The sequence below is a fragment of the Miscanthus floridulus genome, chromosome 10 (genome assembly GCF_019320115.1).
Source record: "Miscanthus floridulus cultivar M001 chromosome 10, ASM1932011v1, whole genome shotgun sequence".
In the NCBI taxonomy this organism is placed as follows: Eukaryota; Viridiplantae; Streptophyta; class Magnoliopsida; order Poales; family Poaceae; genus Miscanthus; species Miscanthus floridulus.
Genome location: NC_089589.1, coordinates 9,472,385 through 9,490,871, shown reverse-complemented (window position 1 = coordinate 9,490,871; position 18,487 = coordinate 9,472,385). Strand labels below are relative to the sequence as shown.

The window sequence follows — 18,487 nt, the reverse complement described above, 5'->3', positions numbered from 1 at the left end:
CTATTCCAGCATCATGCTCTAATAAAAGACCAAAGATGCACTAGTAAGTAGTAACAACTATAGAGAACTAACAAATTTGGAAGATGTTGGTTTAGCCGAAGAAGGTTGCAAAAGATCATACGTTAATTATCAAAACTTCATCAGCATCATGCTCTGATAATGACCAAAGATGCACTTACATAATGTTGTCAGTGAGGCTATTGTTCAAAACGTATATCTCAGAAATCATTCTTGTGTTTATACTTTTAAAATTCTTTTCATCATAGATTATAGTCCAACAAATGTAGAGTTGTTTGTATTTTCTGTCTAGCTGGGCTTCTCTGCTCAACCCACATAAAAATGGTTGGGCTCTGATGTCCTAAGTGTTGGCCTTTCTGAAGCCAGCTTCTCTAGAGTAAAAAACAGAATTATGAGATTTCTAGAACAAATGCTTTTATCTCTAATGGCCTAGGGACAGGAAATTCCAGAGGCATCCTCACAACTTGTAGCAGCAGCAGCAGCAGCGCAAGCAATTGTGAGTACAGCTAGCCTAACTTATTATCTTTTCTATAAAATGCATGGCAGTTTTTCTCTAGTTTACCTAGCTGGCTGATTAGCTAATTGTATGATTTTTTTCCTTATGAATGAATAAATGTTAAATGAAACAATAAGATTAGCATTTTTTAGACGTCTTCTGTAAGATTGTAATATTGCTTGATGATAAATTTTGTGAGCATTATGTGAAATTAGTGATTTGTTCTGAGTGTATGCTTTGATAGATCTATGGTACAACTACAAGTACACCTTGGGATGGACAATTGGTGGTACATTTTTGTTTATGTATGGCTAATTGGTAGTACATGCTGAAGGCAAATAATCTCTTTGCTTCCATCTGGAATGTGTTTACCTACTGGTTGTTGTTAGCATCTGGAAGATTACTACTACTACCTGTAGCAATCTAACTAATATTTCTCTTCATATATGTATAGGCCACTGGTTCTTCTCATGTTGGCTCAGAATCGACCAACAATGACAATGCCACATATGGCCACGATGAAGACAATCTCAATGCCACATACAGAGCTGCATTGGAAACACTGAACCAAACCATGCATGAAGGTGGGAGTCATCACAAACAGATAATGCTATTTTGTGTTTGTAGAAGCTGTTGGTAGTTGCCACTTCTAACCTTTAGATAGTAAAGGTGTAGCAAAAAAGTTGATGCTAGTTTTTGGGAAAGACAATCAACTTGTTGATGCTTTTGTGAAATTTTTATTTATGTAGCTGTGGATGCAAAACCTATGGACATATTAATGAAAAAAGTCTACTTAAGCCCCCACCTATCAACCATGGTCTACTTCACCCCCAAACTATAAAACTGTCTATTTTACCCCCTGAACTTTTCAAAACCGTCTATTTTACCCCCGGGCGGTTTTCGATGGTGGTTTTGCTACAGTAACGGCGGTTTTGCTATAGTGATGGTGGTTTTGTCTTTTTCTTTTTTATTTATTTCTGGTGAATCTTTAAAAAATCATAGTAAATCACAGAAAAATTATAAAATAGAAAATCTAATTTTGTTGAACTCCATATGAGTAGATCTACACAATGAACATATAATATAATATGCTTTAGTACAAAATTTTTGCTGTAGTTTTAGATTAATTAGAAAATCCAATTTTGTCTGTAATTAATTGAAACAATTCATAGCTGCAGCTTCTGTGGTTCAATTATGGTAAAATTTTTATGGTAGGCTAATTATTGTATGCTTGAACTATAGTAAAAATTTCGTACTCATTGGACCATGTACAACTTAGTTATAGATAAATTCCAATTAATTACAGATAAAATTAGATTTTCCAATTAATCTAAAGGTACAGCAAAACCTTTGTACTAAAGCATACCACATTATATGTTAACTATGTAGATCTACTCATGTGGAGTCCAACAAAATTGGATTTTCTATTTTATGATTTTTCTATGATTTACTATGATTTTTCAAAGATTCAGCGAAAATAAATAAAAAAGAAAAAGGTGAAACCACAGGTAGCGTAGCAAACCACCGTTATAGCAAAACCACCGTCGAAAACCGCCCGAGGGGGGTAAAATAGACGGTTTTGAAAAGTTCAGGGGGTAAAATAGACGGTTTTATAGTTTGGGGGTGAAGTAGACCATGGTTGATAGGTGGGGGGTTAAGTAGACTTTTTCCACATATTAATTATGTAGCTGTGGATGCAATACCTATGGACATCTTAATTTGTGGCTGTTGATGCCAATCGTGGGCATCTAATCTATATGTATGGCATGTGGATGATGACAAATTGATGCAATATATTTGTGTTCTAGTTGAAAACCTTATAGAATCAGATGTCATGTTTGTGCCTATACTGTTATCATGAATATTGTATGAAATTATAAATAAATGAGGTGCTTCTATGGCCCGGTGACTGTAATTATTTTCTGTCGGTATGTTGTAATTATACAGTCGGGAGGGGATGACAGGAAAACTGTAATTCTCCTGTCGTGGCTTCGTCGACAAAAAAAACAATATTTCCTATCGGTACGAGTTTATTTTTCTGTTGGTTTAACACCGACAGGAAATTTTATTCCTTGTCGGTACACATATTTTCTCTGTCGTCATTTACCGACAGAAGCAAAAATTCTAGACTTGGCGACCCACAATTTTCCTGTCGACGCCCACCGACAAGAAAAATAGTAAACCGACAGTAAAATAATACCACCGACAGAAAAAAGTTATTCCCCTGTCTCTTTAGTTATGTCGGAATTTTTCTATCGATATACCGACAAATTTTTTTTAATTTTTCTTGTCGATTTTTTGCTTTTTTTCTGTCGGTTTTTTACCGACAGGAAATTTTTTGTTTCCAGTAGTGAGATACTCAATCTGTAGCTTGTGTAGTACCCATGATTCAACCGTCAATGTTCTTTTATCGAATCAACAAATGTGTTTTGGTCAGGTTCTAGACCATTGGATATTGAGGCATGTTTAGGTTTTGGAGTTGGTTGGTGGATTTAGCATAAGAGCTATATTTTGGTTTTAGTGGAAGAGAGTGCTTCTAGACCATCGATTGCATGGACCAAGGGTCCAAGGTTAATCATGAAGAAATAAGAGAAGGTGTTTGTTAAAATATATGTTAGAAGGGCTAGCGCCCGAACGCGGCTCCCGTTCGAGTGCATCGATCACGCCCTTTCCCGTCTCCACGTAACATAAGGGCACCCCGTCCTATCCCGGTAACAAAAGCTCGCCCGTAACCACGCAACGCCGTAACCGGTGCTTGGAGGTGGAGCGCGTCATCGTAGACCGAGCAAGGTCGGGGAGCCTTGGCGTCGACGATGCGTTGAAGCTGTTCGATGAATTGCTGCCCCACGCCAGGCCTACCTCGGTTCATGCTTTCAACCACCTGCTTACCGTTGTCGCTCGCGCCCGATGCTCTTCAACATCCGAGCTTGTCGTCTCCCTCTTCAAGCGGATGGCCCGCGCCAGTACAGCATCCTCATTGGATGCTTTGGTCGCATGGGACACCTGGAGTATTGTTTCGCCGCCTTTGGCCTCATCCTTAAGACGGGCTGGAGGGTCAGTAACATAGTCATCAATCAACTGCTCAACGTCCTCTGTGACGTGAAGAGGGTGGACGAGGCCATGGACATATTGCTCCGACGAATGCCTGAGTTTGGCTGCACGGCGAATGTAGTTTCCTACAACACGGTTCTCAAGGGTTTATGCAATGAAAAGAGAGCTGAGGAGGCACTTGAGCTGCTGCACATGATGGCTGATGATGGACATGGAAGCTGCACACCAAATGTTGTGACATACATTACGATGATTGATGGCCTGTGCAAAGCTCAAGCTGTTGACAAGGCCGAGGGTGTCCTTCAGCAGATGATTGATAAAGGTGTCAAGCCAAACGTCCAGACATATAACTGTCTGGTCCTTGGGTATGTCTCTACAGGACAATGGAAAGAGGTGGTCCGAATGCTCGAAGAAATGTCCGCACGTGGTCTTCAGCCAAATGTTGTTACTTATGGTTTGCTGCTGGATTATCTCTGCAAGAATGGAAAATGCTTAGAGGCCAGAAAGATTTTTGATTCCATGATTAGGAAGGGCATAAAACCTGATGTAACTATCTATGGCATTCTTATTCACGGGTATGCTGCTAAAGGAGCCCTTGCTGATTTGACTGATCTCCTAGATCTGATGGTAGCAAATGGTATTTCACCTGATCATTACATCTTCAACATAGTGTTCTATGCATATGCTAAAAAGGCAATGATAGATGAGGCAATGCACATTCTTAGAAAAATGAGGCAGCAAGGATTGAGTCCTGATGTAGTCACTTATGGAACATTAATCGATGCACTTTGCAAGTTGGGAAGAGTGGATGATGCTGTGCTTAAATTCAATCAGATGATCAATGAAGGGGTGACTCCAAACATTGTTGTTTTTAGCTCCCTGGTTTATGGACTATGCACTATTGACAGATGGGAGAAGGCCGAGGAATTATTTTTTGAAATGTTGGATCAAGGAATCCGTCCCGACGTTGTGTTCTTCAACACAATAATGTCTAATTTATGCAAAGAAGGACGGGTCATGGAAGCCCAGAGTGTCATTGACTGGATGGAATGTGTAGGCATGACACCTGATGTTATCTCGTATACTACATTAATAGGTGGCCACTGCTTAGCTGGTAGAACTGATGAAGCAGCAAAGTTACTTGATGTTATGCTCTCAGTTGGCTTGAAACCGAACATTTTATCCTATGATACATTGCTTCATGGCTACTGTAAAGCTGGCAGGATAGATAATGCATATTGTCTTTTCCGAGAAATGTTGAGGAAGGGAGTTACGCCTGGAGCTGTGACTTACAGTACTATACTGCAAGGTTTATTTCAGACAGGGAGATTTTCTGAAGCAAAGGAAGTCTACCTCAATATGATTAAAAGTGGAAAACATTGTGGCATTTACACATACAACATAATTCTAAATGGGCTTTGCAAAAATAATTGTGTTGATGAAGCATTTGAAATATTCCAGAGCCTGTGTTCTAAGGATCTTCATCCTAACATTATTACTTTCAATATTATGATCGGTTCTTTGCTCAAAAGTGGTAGTAAGAAAGATGCCATGGATCTGTTCGCTGCTATCGCTGCCCATGGTTTAGTTCCAGATATGGTGACCTATGGCTTAATGATGGAAAATCTCATAAAAGAAGGGTTGCTAGATGAGTTTGACAATCTGTTTTTGGCAATGGAAAAGAGTGGATGCCTTCCAAACTCACGCATGCTAAATGCTATAGTTAGGAGGCTGTTGCGTGGAGGCGAGATAGCGAGGGCTGGGGCTTACCTCTCCAAAATTGATCAAATGAACTTCTCACTTGAGGCTTCCACTACATCCTTGCTAATATCACTTTTCTCCAGGGAGGAATATAAGAACCTTGCAAAGTCCCTACCTGAAAAGTACCATTTTCTTGAGGAGGTCAACAAGTGAGCATTATGTCAAACGGAATAAATTCTCAGCTGAGTGGTATGTCTATCTCATGCTCTATTTGTTTGATGAAATTCTTTAGGGAAATGTTGTACTGCTAGTGCGTGTCAGCATCCTATTTATCACCTGATAAAGTTATATTGTCTTCAGTCCCAGTTATCTTTACAGTGGGAATCAATTTTCAAACTATTGGGAGCACATGAGTTTCTGCCTTTTGTTGCTTAGTTTGTAAGAAATTCTTCACAGCTGGGAGTACAATCGTCTGGACTTCTTAATCCTTAAGGTGATTTCTATACACTATGCTTTGTGTTTTTCCCCACAGTTTGCAGTATCCCCCGCCACCCCTGAATATTTGTTGTTAGCAGTGCCTTTTTTCCCCACTAATAACTACTGTTTGGAGCTTTATTTTCCCAAATATCCTGCTAGCACTGTGTGCTGATTGTAGTTCCATGGAAAAGGTAAATCCAATATATATCATCTTCCATGGATCAAGAGGTTAACAAGATAGTAGTGGATGTACCAAATTTGACTTGATTTCTTCTACATTGCTTGTTGCTTAGATGTTTTCATAGATATTCATCTTATATTCTCTGTTGATGTAGAACCAGTGCTCCGTCCTCCGTTCTGGTTAGCCTTGTTAATACTTGTTGACTTGGTGCATTTAGGCAGATGCATGTATTACTTTTTAGAACTTTTTCTTGTTCCTTAAGTCGAATATTATGTTTCATATGTGCCATATTTGGATGAAGTTGAATATTTGATTCAACTTTGGAGGCTGGGAAGTGGGAATTTGCAGCAATTGGTACCCCTTTCCTACAAATTCATTTTCAAACTATACTTTCTTAATTTTTCTTTTTCACAGTTTGTTTGTATACTAGTGTTTTCTGATGCTTTTGTAGTTTTGTGGTCTATTTCCCATGACTTGTTTTCTTTGTTCACTGCAATGCCTTCACTTTTGTATTAGTGGGAGCCCATGCACTACTCAGATTTCGCTTAACCTTTGTATTTACTTTTGTGTTAGACCATCCTCCTTTGGCTTGCACTTTCCTGATATCCAACTGATCGATTCCTTGCAGCTCCATGTCTATAAAGAAAGTAGAGCACTGGAAATCCCATCATGTCTTTATTTGTGGTGTCAATACCTCTAACCATCAATCCATCATGGTTATCTGAACTGGAGCAGTTTGGTTTTATGATGGCATCTGGAGCAGGGGTTTTAGCAAAGACCTTAGTGTTTGGCGTTATTGTTGTGCATGATTCTCAAATATAAGAATACCTAGCTATCCTCGAACTCTCAGAGAATTGCTTAATATAGAACTCTCTGTTAACTGCATTATATTCAAGCAGCTGATGTCACTATTGTAACAGCATCAACAAGAGAAAAGGTAATAAGAAAAAAAAGCTCAAAGCTGAATTCTCTACCCTTCCCACTGAGAAATACTTTTTGGTCCATAATGAATTGTTGATTACTTGGGCTAAACTATGAGAGCAGAGTTCTGATTATTTGTTGCTATCTCTTGCTTGATGAGTTTTACCTTTTCACGTGCCTTTTGTTCCCCTGTTCACTTATGTGTATCCTCTCATGAAGGTGGCAGCAAGAACAGTAAAACGCTGAGGAACGACCGTGGGAGCATCAGCAAGAAAAGCAGACAAGCGGTAGTGCAGGGGTGACATGGAGCAAACTGCAGCTGCTTAGCTTGGGCTTCATCTCTCGTCGCCAACAAGAGAGGTTTTTTAACCAGCTCTTTCTACTCACCCTGCTTTCTTCATATTTCTCTGAAACTAGTGTTGGATCGATGCTAGTGGAGCACTCAAAACGTTTTAGATTTTGAAACGAGCACACTATCTCAACAATTTGCACACCATTATATTCATGTGACTTGCAATTTGCACACCTTTTCTCGTGCCTTGTGTCCCTGTCCACTTATCTGTGTCCTCTCATGAAGGTATGACCAGCAAGAACAGTAGAACTCTCAGGAATGACCGCGGGAGCATCAGCAAGAAAAGCAGTAGTGCAGGGACGCCATGGAGCAAACTGTGGCTCCTGAGCTTGGGCTTCATCTGTCCCTGCCCGGACTCTCCCTCTGCTCACCCTGCTTCATATTTCTCTGAAACAAGTGGTGGATCAATGCTAGTGGCACACTCAAGGTTTCAGATTTTGAATTGAGCACACTATCTCGACAAGGACATGTAAATAAATTTTCCTTTTCCGATAAACAAGTGGGTGAAAACAATATTATTAGGACATAATAGGGTGAATGACTGAAAACAGCCTAATCTTCAAGACAGCAGAAGGAGTAACTGTCCAAAAGCTGTCAGCTCTACTCTGTTCTGAAACACAGGAAACAGTGAACTCCTTTGCTGTTAAAGATTTATGTGGTTCATACAACAGGAGTATGATAGGAATGCCTAAGATCGCAATCTTAACTAGTCATGTTTGTGTGTTCTGTATGTCTTGATAGTACAGTCCGAAATTGGCAGAATTTGTTTTTTTTAATGTAATCATGGATTTCGGCCCTACTGAAAGTGCTAAAAAAGAGAATGAATCATAGATGCTGATGGAGGAAACTTTTGCTTGGTCTTGCATTCAGTTCAGATTCTGCACGGCACTGCTGGAGTAGCAGTACTGAGACATAAAATGTGGCATGTGTGCATCACTTCCCTTTGTGCTTTGACTCTGACGACTAACCACCATTATATTCAACAATTTGCACTCACCATTTTCAAGGCAGTTAAGTATTACAAACTATATTGCTAGGAGACCTTTCTTTTCATTTTTTTTCAAGACACTTGCATACGTATCCTTATCCCTATGTATATTTGTGGCGGTTGGTCCACCTGCACTGCACTTGCATCGCTCTCATTAGAATTGTCCACTTATGTGTATCCTCATGAAGGTGGCAGCAACAACAGTAAAACTCTGAGGAATGACCATGGGAGCATCAGCAAGAAAAGCGGACAAGCAGTAGTACAGGGGCGACACGGAGCAAACTGCAGATGCTTAGCTTGGGCTTCATCTCTCCTTGGCCAGAACCTCTCTCTGCTGACCCTGCTTTCTTCATATTTCTCTGAAACTAGTGGTGGATCGATGTTAGCGGAGCACTCAAGGTTTTGGATTTTGAATCAAACACTATCTGAACGAGTCCGTGTAAGTAAATTTTCTTTTCTGATAAACAAGTGGGTGAAAACAATATTATTAGGGCATAGTAGAGGTTAATTACTGAAATCAGCCAATGTTCAAGACATCAGAAGCGGTAACTGTCAAAACGCTGTCAGCTAAAAATCTGGTCTGAAACACAGCAAACAGTGAATTCCTTTGCATTAAAAGTTTATGTGGTGCATACAACAGGATTATGGTGGGACTGCATAAGATAGCAATCTTAACTAGTCATGTTTTTGTTTTGTATGTCTTGATAGTACACTAGTACAGTCCCATATTGCCACAATTTGTTTCTTTTCAAGTAATCATGGATTTCAAGTAAACAAGAGAATGAATGATAGATGCTGATGGAAGAAACTATTTTTTTAGATCTTGCATTCAGTTCAGATTGTGCACTGCACTGCTGGAGTAGCAGTACCAAGACATAAAACGTGGCATGTGTGCATCCCTTCACTTTGTGTTCCATGGAACGCACACTGCTATGACTATGGCAACTAACCACCATTATATGCATGTGACTTGCAATTTGCACTCGCCATTATATTCATTTGTTTTTTTTCAAGACACTTGCATAAGTATCCTTACCCCTTAGCTGTATACATGTATTTGTGGCGGTGACTAGATTATCTGAGTTATACGCTGCATCTCTGGTCCACCTGCACTGCGCTCTCATTAGAATTGCTTGTATCTCAATCTCTTCCTTCTGTTTTCAGATTGCCTCTGAGGGTCTAAAGCACAGAGTGTTTGAGGTTTCCTTGGCTGATCCAGAGCGAGGAGGATCAGGCTCCAACTCTAGATATGGAGAATGCAATTGCAGGTGGCCAAAGCACAGTGCCCTTTTAATTGTATGGTTTCTAACCAATTTCAAACCAACAAAGTTTCTAAATGGTGTAATGTTGCTTTGCTGTATGTGCAGGGAACCCACCCTCCTGCCTCTCAGCTCGGTCAGCTGATGTACGAGACCAGTGAGAGCCATGAGGCAGCAAAAGATGGACATTGCCGTGCAGTTGTGCACTACAGTGGCGCAGCATCACCTCAAACAGGCCCAAGGAGTGCCACAGATATGTGGCTACCTTCACTCATCTGCGTTTGTTCTGTCATAGGTACGCTGCCGACCACACCATTCCAGCACCTCCCGCCACGTGAGTGCCGCTCGCAGCCGATGCTCCTGGGGTTGCTGGCCTACTGTGTGGGACTAATTTGTCGAGCAGCTTGGGCCTCAGCCACGCGCTCCAGCTACTTGGCAAATTGTCCCCTCATACCAGGCCCTGTCTCGGTCACCCTATTCGCCTTTAACCACCAGCCTATAGTGTGAATGAGACTATTTCCAGTCAGCTGCTCAAAAGTGACCTGGCAGATCTGGTGCAGTGATTATGTCTGGCTCCTGCTCTTTCTAATTTACTGGCCATGATCCGCGGTCTCCTTTTTGTTTGAACAAACTCTGGACAAATGTTGTCCTGTTAAAGTTAAAAAAACGATCTTATGTTCAGTCCCAGTTCACTAACTAAATGTATACATGTGCAACACATACTGGTTGGATTTGCTCACTTGTAAAACACAATAACAACAAAGCCTTTAAGTCCCAAACAAGTTGGGGTAGGCTAGAGTTGAAACCCAGCAGAAGCAATCAAGGTCCAGGCGCATGAATAGCTGTTTTTCAAGCACTCCTATCTAAGGCTAAGTCTTTGGGTATATTTCATCCTTTCAAGTCTCTTTTTATTGCCTCTACCCAAGTCAACTTCGGTCTTCCTCTGCCTCTCTTCACGTTACTATCCTGGCTTAGGATTCCACTACGCATCGGTGCCTCTGGAGGTCTCCGTTGGACATGTCCAAACCATCTCAACCGGTGTTGGACAAGCTTTTCTTCAATCGGTGCTACCCCTAATCTATCACGTATATCATTGTTCCGAATTCGATCCCTTCTTGTATGACCGTAAATTCAACGCAACATACGCATTTCCGCGACACTTATCTGTTGAACATGTCGTATTTTCGTAGTCCAACATTCTGCACCATACAACATAGCAGGTCTAATCGTTGTCCTATAAAACTTGTCTTTTGGCTTCTGTGGTACCCTTTTGTCACATAGGACACCAGATGCTTGGCGCCACTTCATCCACCCTGCTTTGATTCTATGGTTAACATTTTCATCAATATCCCCGTCTCTCTATAGCATTGATCCTAAATATCAAAATGTATCATTCCTAGGCACTACTTGACCTTCCAAACTAATATCTTCCTCCTCCCGAGTAGTAGTACCGAAGTCACATCTCATATATTCAGTTTTAGTTCTACTGAGTCTAAAACCTTTGGACTCCAAAATCTCCCACCATAACTCTTGTTTCTGATTCACTCATGTCTGGCTTTCATCAACTAGCACTACATCGTCCGCGAAAAGCATACACCAAGGGATGTCCCCTTGTATGTCCCTTGTGACCTCATCCATCACTAAGGCAAATAGATAAGGGCTCAAAACTGACCTTTGATGTAGTCCTATCCTAATCAGAAAGTCATTCGTGTCTCCATCACTTATTCGAACACTAGTCACAACATTGTTGTACATGTCCTTAATGAGCCCGACGTATTTCGTTGGGACTTTATGTTTGTTCAAAGCCCACCACATAACATTCCTTGGTATTTTATCATAAGCCTTCTTCAAGTCAATAAAAACCATGTGTAGGTCCTTCTTCTCCTTATACCGCTCCATAACTTGACTTATTAAGAAAATGGCTTCTATGGTTGACCTTTCGGGCATGAAACCAAATTGGTTCATAGAGACCCGCATTATTGCTCTCAAGCGATGCTCGATATCTCTTTCCCATAGCTTCATAGTATGGCTTATCAACTTAATTCCCTGGTAATTAGTACAACTTTGAATATCCCCTTTATTCTTGTAGATCGGTACCAATATACTTTTTCTCCACTCGTCAGGCATTTTGTTCGATCGAAAAATATGGTTGAACAGCTTGGTTAGCCATACTATAGCTTGTCCCCGAGGCATCTCCACATCTTGATTGGGATACCATCCGGTCCCACCGCCTTACCCCCTTTCATCCTTTTCAACGCCTCTCTGACCTTAAATTCTTGGATTCTCCGCACAAAACGCTTATTGGTGTCATCAAAAGAGTCATCCAACTGAAAGGTTGTGTCCGTATTCTCACCATTGAACAATTTGTCAAAATACTCTTACCATCGATGTTGGATCTCATCCTCCTTCACCAAGAGATGCCCCATTTCATCCTTAATGCACTTAACTTGGTTGAAGTCCCTTGTCTTTCTCTCATGAACCCTAGCCATCCTATAAATATCCTTCTTTACTTCCTTCGTACTCAAATGTTGGTAAAGATCATCGTACGCTCTACCCTTTGCCACACTTATAGCTCACTTTGCAGTTGTAACACGCTCGGTGTTACGCAGTGAATCACTTGCTAAAACATGGCATGAGCATCATACTTAAGTGATATTGCATGTGGTGTGATGGATAGGTAAAGCATTGTAATTTAAACGAACCGTAAAAACTTAAAACGAAAGGTTGTTCGCGACTTATGAAATTATCAAGTAAGGATGTTCGCGAATTTTTATTAAACAAAAACACTATAGAACATGCATGAGAGGCCTAAATAAGGTTGGGAGTGCAAACTTTGTAGAGGGTGATGAAATACTTGCTATTGAAAAACAATATGGCTAAGTCGTATTTTCTAATAGCTTAGAAATGCAATCTGAAATAGAGTTGCTTCAAGACTTAGAGAAAATTTCACGTTGGGAACAGCTTGACATAACCATGTTTGTCAATTTATTTAGGAGAATAGGGTTAGGGAGTGAAGGGGTGCTTTAGCTCGGTTTGGTAGACCTATGTGCCAACTTGGGGGTGGAAGAGGTGGTTTGGAGGTAGGAGTAACGGTTTAGGAAATTTTCACGCTTGAAAAACTGTGCATGCATTGTTCCCGGCCGCCGCCTCTGTCTGAGCACGGTCACCGGGCCAGGCGAGCTCAATGTCGCGGCCCTAGCGTACTTGGCGCGCGCACTCGCGCTGCCATGCGCGGCTGGCTATCGCTGATGCTGCCCCCATGCCAGCTGTCGTGCCCATGTGTCCCTACGCCCGCTGCCCCGACATCGCGGCGCCGGTGCGTAGGCGCGTGTGCACCCTGCGCGTGGCCGCCTGTTGCGCGCCCGTCACTGCCTCTGCCGCCGCTGTCGTCGCATCACCTTGCTGCGTGCTACCCTGCACCGCACCGCGTGCTTCCGGACGCTGCGCTGCTGTGCGCCGATCGCTGTGCCACGGCCTCGCTCAGCGCTGCGTTTCTGGCTCGCCTGGGGTGGCATGCGCGCAGCCGAGCCACTGTCGCCTCGTCATTAATGGCGTTGAGGCGCGCGGGTTGCACCGGCCGTGGGGGTGTGCCCGTCGGCTTGTGCTTGGCCGCGGGGTGTTCCCATCGCGCCAACAGCGTCACGCCAAGCCATGTTGAGTCGCGGCTGCGTCCCCACTATCGTCTGTTCCCTCTCTACCCGCACCCCTGCCCTTGTCGTTGCTGCGCGGTGCCTATGCGCCTGGGGTGAGATGTCGCGTCCCACCATTCATTGCGCCACTGCTTCGCCACCACGCCCCTCTTCGCCCGCCCCACCCGCTTTGTTTGCGGCTCAGTCGAGCCCCAATTTGGAGTGGCGCCCGCCACCGCACCGTTAAGACCCATCCCCCCCGTGTTGTGGTCAGCCGCCGCACTGAGTCCCCGGTAAAATGGACTACACCTTTAGCTCGCCCTAAGCCTCTTTGCGCCGTGCGCATGCTAGCCGCAGCCCTGGTGCCGTCTCCTCGCCGTGGACGCGGTTGTGCCATTGCGGCCGTCGGTCACCCCTGCCGTGCGCACGTGGCCAGCTTCGCTTGGGTTGGCTCTGGCCAAGCCCGCACCCCGAATAGGTCTCAAGTGAGTCTTCATTGCTCGCCTGCCCCCCTATCGCCTTGTGGTTACGGCGGCTCACCAGAACGCCCTTGTTGTTGCCGCAAGATCCGCGCCGGCGTGGCCAGGCCTTGCTACGGCGTCCTGGCCCATGTTTTCACCGCCCATCGATTCGCGTCTACGCCTAGGTGAGCACCGGTCCCTTAGATAGGGCGGTGAAGGTCCCAGTTGGTCGGCGGGGGTCACCAGTGCCATCGGCCCACCACGCCGGCGTGTGCGGCCAGGGCGAGGACCTCTCCATTGCGAAGGAGAGGAGTGAGGGTTTTGTTGCAAAGTCGTAGTCTGTTGAAATAGTGCACATAGTGTTAGTAGTATTATCGAAAAACACGAGGGCGTTTTTGCAAGTTGGTCGGCGCACGCGGGCTCCCCCGTCGCGGGCCATTTGCGCGCGTGGGCCGCGCCCTGCGTGGGCCGAGTTGGGCCGTGCGAGAGGGAATCGTTTTCCTTTTAAGGATTAGAAATAGCTTATTATTTTATGTTGTAAGTAGAACTTTGGAAAAAGCATATCAATTCGAGCAGGTGTTCAAAAATAGTGAAATAAAATTTGTTAGGTTCATAAACATGTGATGTATCTGTTGATGTAGTTAGTTTACATTTATCTGTGAGAATGTTACGTCCATTAATTTATTTAGGAAAGCTTAGCATTATTTAGATTAATATTTGTAGGAATTTTTGTGGCAAATTGATAATAGTTTTAGCCATGGAACTTTTATAGTAGGTTAATTGGATTATTATGTGCCTACTATAATTTTTGTAGCCCTAGAGTAGGTTAAGAAATGAGGAAGCTAAGTACCCTTTGTTTTGCTATATATGGAACCATTAATAAAAGTGGAGATGCATTTCTGTCATTAAGTTAATGCTCGAATGGTTTCGTAATTGCTTAATAGAAATGGTAGATAGCTTGGCATCTTAGCCATTAGAGTTAGCTTAATAGTTTGATAGATGTAGTTGTATTTTAAGAGTTGCTATTGTCGTAATACAAAGCATTGCATCATCATTTCATGCATGTAGGGAACGAGCTAGTGGAGTTCGTGACCGCGGGAGAACATGAGTATGAGGAGGTGATCGAGGAATACAAGGAGGAGGTCCTCATCCAGGAGGGAGCCTCGGAGCCACCAACGACTGACTTTGCTGACACCCCGCCTGTCCAAGGCAAGCCCCGGTGCATAACCCTTATTTTTGAATAATCATGGTATATATATATGAGATGTGCATTACGTTTTAGAACTTTGGTGAAAACTACATGCATAAATATATCTACCTATGAGTCCTACTAGTATAGATCGAGTAGCTGCTATGCTTATGTTTTTCGGTAGCGTGAGTAACATGCCGTTACTCATAACAGGTGATTATCATTACTACTCTCATAATAAAATAGTGAAAGGAAAAATGGAGACCGGGCAGGGATATGATACGGGTATTGGTGGGTGTAAGAGGTTGTGTCCCGCGGCCAACGGGGCATAGCTTGGTTACACTGTTTTCCCTGTCCATGTCGGTTAAAGACCGGCCGTTGCATTAGATTCTAGGTAAGTCACAGACTTATTATCCTGAGCACATACTTGTTTATGGGAGCAGGGAAGGCTCGTTGCTCTCTTGTCATGGGTTTCGGCTCTTTCCGGACCGACTAATTGGAGGCGGGGATGGTGGAGGTCTAAGCACCACACTGAGTCCGGAATTCATGTGTGGGAGTCCAAGTTTGGACGGGGACCTGGACCTCTTGATAGGAGAGTGGTGGGTTGGTCCTGCTTGTGCCTGGGGCACCAGCGGAGCGTGTGTTTCGGGGTAACTAGCTGGGCACATTGATTCATGAATCGCTGGGTAATCCGGTACGGCTTGTCTACAACCTAGCACCGTAATAAGAAATAGAAGATGAAAGATGGTGAAATGGATCTATTTGCTCAACTCTTGCTTGAAAGTAGAACATGTGCTTACATAGAATGGCTAGATAATGAACTAATCTTGACTGCTAATAAGAAACATACATAAGGATTCACTACTAGTATTGCTTTCCGCAAAAAGAAAACCCAGCAAACCATAAAGCTTATCATATCCTTTGGAGTCGGGAAATTATTCCCACTAGTCGGATAAGTCTTGCGAGTACATTGTATACTTAGGGTTTATTTACCCCTGTTGCAGGTGCGGCTTCAAGAGTAGCTGTTGTGTGGAGGATTCTTCAGGTGGGCATGGACGGATCCTTGTATTCTACCGTTAGATGTTTATTTTAATTCCGCTGTTTAATTTTCGCACTCTGAACTCTGGTATTATAATAATTCATTTCCAAGAACTCTTGTTGTATGAAATGGACTAAGTATTGTAAACTCATTCTTATTATTGGATCCTGGATGAAAAATATGGATTATTCGGGTTCTCCCTTGGGGTGTGTTCAACGGAACTGCTCGAAGTATCTCACTTTCGGGGCGCTTAGTGTCTATTAGAAGACGAGTGCCTCCGTAAGGGTGCTATTTCGGATGGTTCTACCATAGCAGTCTTCTTTGCCACATTGTACTTCTCTATGTTGTCCACACTCCTATCATGGTACAAGCGTTTATAGCATTCTTTCTTCTCCTTAATAGCCCTTTGGACTTCCTTGTTCCACCATCAAGTATCTTTAGCCTCGCCTTCACTTCCTTTGGTTACTCCACACACCTCTGAGGCCACCTTCCGAATGTTGGTTGCCATCTTCTCCCACATGTTGTTTATGTTCTCTTCTTCCTTCCAAGAGCCCTCTTTGATAACCCTTTTCCTGAATACCTCTGACGTCTTCTCTTTCAGTTTCCACCACTTTGTTTTTTCAATCTTAGCTTGTTTATCTCTACAGGCATGCACCTGAAAACGAAAGTCTGTCATCAAAAGCTTATGTTGAGAAACAACACACTCCCCTGGTATCACCTTGCAACCCAAGCATATGCTTGTTTGTCCTTTCTTCTTGCGAGGACAAAGTCAATCTGGCTAGAGTGTTGTCCGCTACTAAAGGTCACTAGATGAGATTCTCTCTTTCTAAAGAAAGTGTTGGCTATCATCAGATCAAAAGCTACCGCGAAGTCCAGAATTTCGGGTTTCATCTCCATTAGAATCGCTAGATTTAACGTTGGCTCGCCACGCCTATCACAACCCTCCTCTTTTACCAGGGCTTGGGATCTGCTATGTTGAGACAACATAGGCGGAGAACTCTTAATTGGGGATGGATGGATTCTTCAAAGCACATAACCATTGCTATTCCTTATATTCTTCTAGTAGTGTTTATTCAATTTATATATGGTAATAAGATGTCACCGTGATTCAATTTATCTATGGTAATATGATGTCAGTATGGAAGTTTGATGCTCTGTGGAAACTAGTATGAGAGTGCTATGAGTCTCTACACATATCCCTCTTTGTTAACATAATAATATTGTTGGTCTTATTGCTTCCAATAAGCTGAATGCAGCTTGAAGGCAAGACCACTCATGCAGTTCATCAGTCCAGTTTTTAACAGAACATGGCTAATCAAAGCATATTTCCTTTTTTTTTCCTAAAAAAACTGTACTGGTTATTGAGTCTATCTATGTAATGATTTGAGAAGGTTAGGGTGAATGTAAACTTAAAATGGGTTGACGTGGTGATCCCACTTTGCTTGTTCTTGCAGGCTTGCCACTAGGCCCTGATTATGTATGTCCAGACTCCAGAGCCTATGTTCTGATGGTTGCTCTTGACCATGGCAAAGCCTGTATCGTCGCTGTTTACTAGAAAGTGGGAGATTCTAAGGATCTTCGACCTGACATTATTACTTTCACCATTATGATTGACGCTTTGTTTAAAGGCGGCAGAAAGAAAGATGCCATGGATTTGTTCGCTGCTTTCCCTGCCCATGGTTTAGTTCCGAATGTGGTGACCTATGGCTTAATGATGGAAAATCTCATAAGAAGGGCTGCTTGATGAGTTTGAGAATCTATTTTTAGCAATGGAAAAGAGTGGATGCACTCCAAACTCAGGCATGCTAAATGCTATAGTTAGGAGGCTGTTGGGTCGAGGTGAGATATTGAGGACTGGGGCTTACCTCTCTAAAATTGATGAAATTAACTTCTTACTTGAGGCTTCTACTACTTCCTTGCTAATATCACTTTTCTCGACGGAGGAATATAAGCACCATGCAAAGTCCCTACCTGAAAAGTACCATTTTCTTGAGGAGGTCAACAAATGAGGATTATGGCAAATGAAATAAATCCTCAGCTGAGTGGTAATGTCTACATCATGCTCTAATTTGCTTGCCATGTGGTGTTGTCACATTTATTTGTGAAATTCTCTATGGAAGTGTTGTACTGCTAGTGTGTGTCAGCATCCTGTTTATCTCCTATAAAATTATCTTGTCGTCAGTCTTAAAGGGAATCAATTTTCAAACTATTTGGAGCAGATAAGTTTCTTCCTTTTGTGTGCTTAGTTTGTAAGATATTCTTAACAGCCAGGAATGAAGTCAATCATCTTGACTTCTTGATGGATTTCTATACACTAAGCTTCGTGTTTTCCCCCACTGTTAGAAGTATCCCCCCCTCCCCCCCCCCCCCCCCCCCCCCCCCCCCCCCCCCCCTGAGTGCTACCAGTTCCTTTTTTCACACTAATATCTACTGTTAGCAGCGTGTGCTGTTCCTGTCTGTAGTTCCATGGATCAGGTAAATCCAATATATACTAGTGTTGCTTTTGTGGCCTATTTCCCATGACTTGTTTTCTTTGTTCGCCACAATCTCCTGTTCCTATGTCTTCACATTTTTTTAGAGGGAGCCCATGCTGAACTACCTCAAATTCTGCTTAACTTTTGTGTTAGACCATCCTCCTTTGGCTCGCTTTCCTGATATCCATGCCATTGATTCCTTGCAGCTCCATGTCTATAAAGAGAGATCGAGCATTGGATGTCCCATCATG

General features: G+C 42.8%; 2 long non-coding RNA genes and 1 pseudogene across 3 annotated transcripts; all 3 read left to right on the top strand.

Annotated features, from left to right (window-relative positions):
- The first annotated feature begins 3,066 nt into the window (after positions 1-3,066).
- On the top strand, positions 3,067-6,257 carry LOC136487972 (protein Rf1, mitochondrial-like; annotated as a pseudogene).
- A 496-nt stretch (positions 6,258-6,753) lies between these two features.
- Positions 6,754-7,639, top strand: LOC136486189 (uncharacterized). Its single transcript, XR_010766729.1, has 3 exons — positions 6,754-6,861; positions 7,065-7,205; positions 7,423-7,639. It is a non-coding gene; the product is annotated as an uncharacterized lncRNA (long non-coding RNA).
- An 858-nt stretch (positions 7,640-8,497) lies between these two features.
- On the top strand, positions 8,498-17,738 carry LOC136486188 (uncharacterized). Of its 2 annotated transcripts, XR_010766728.1 has the most exons (4): positions 8,498-8,624; positions 9,350-9,453; positions 9,553-9,739; positions 17,217-17,738. It is a non-coding gene; the product is annotated as an uncharacterized lncRNA (long non-coding RNA). The 2 variants fall into 2 exon arrangements; XR_010766727.1 differs by lacking the exon at positions 17,217-17,738 and having other exon boundaries at positions 9,553-10,180.
- Positions 17,739-18,487: the final 749 nt, after the last annotated feature.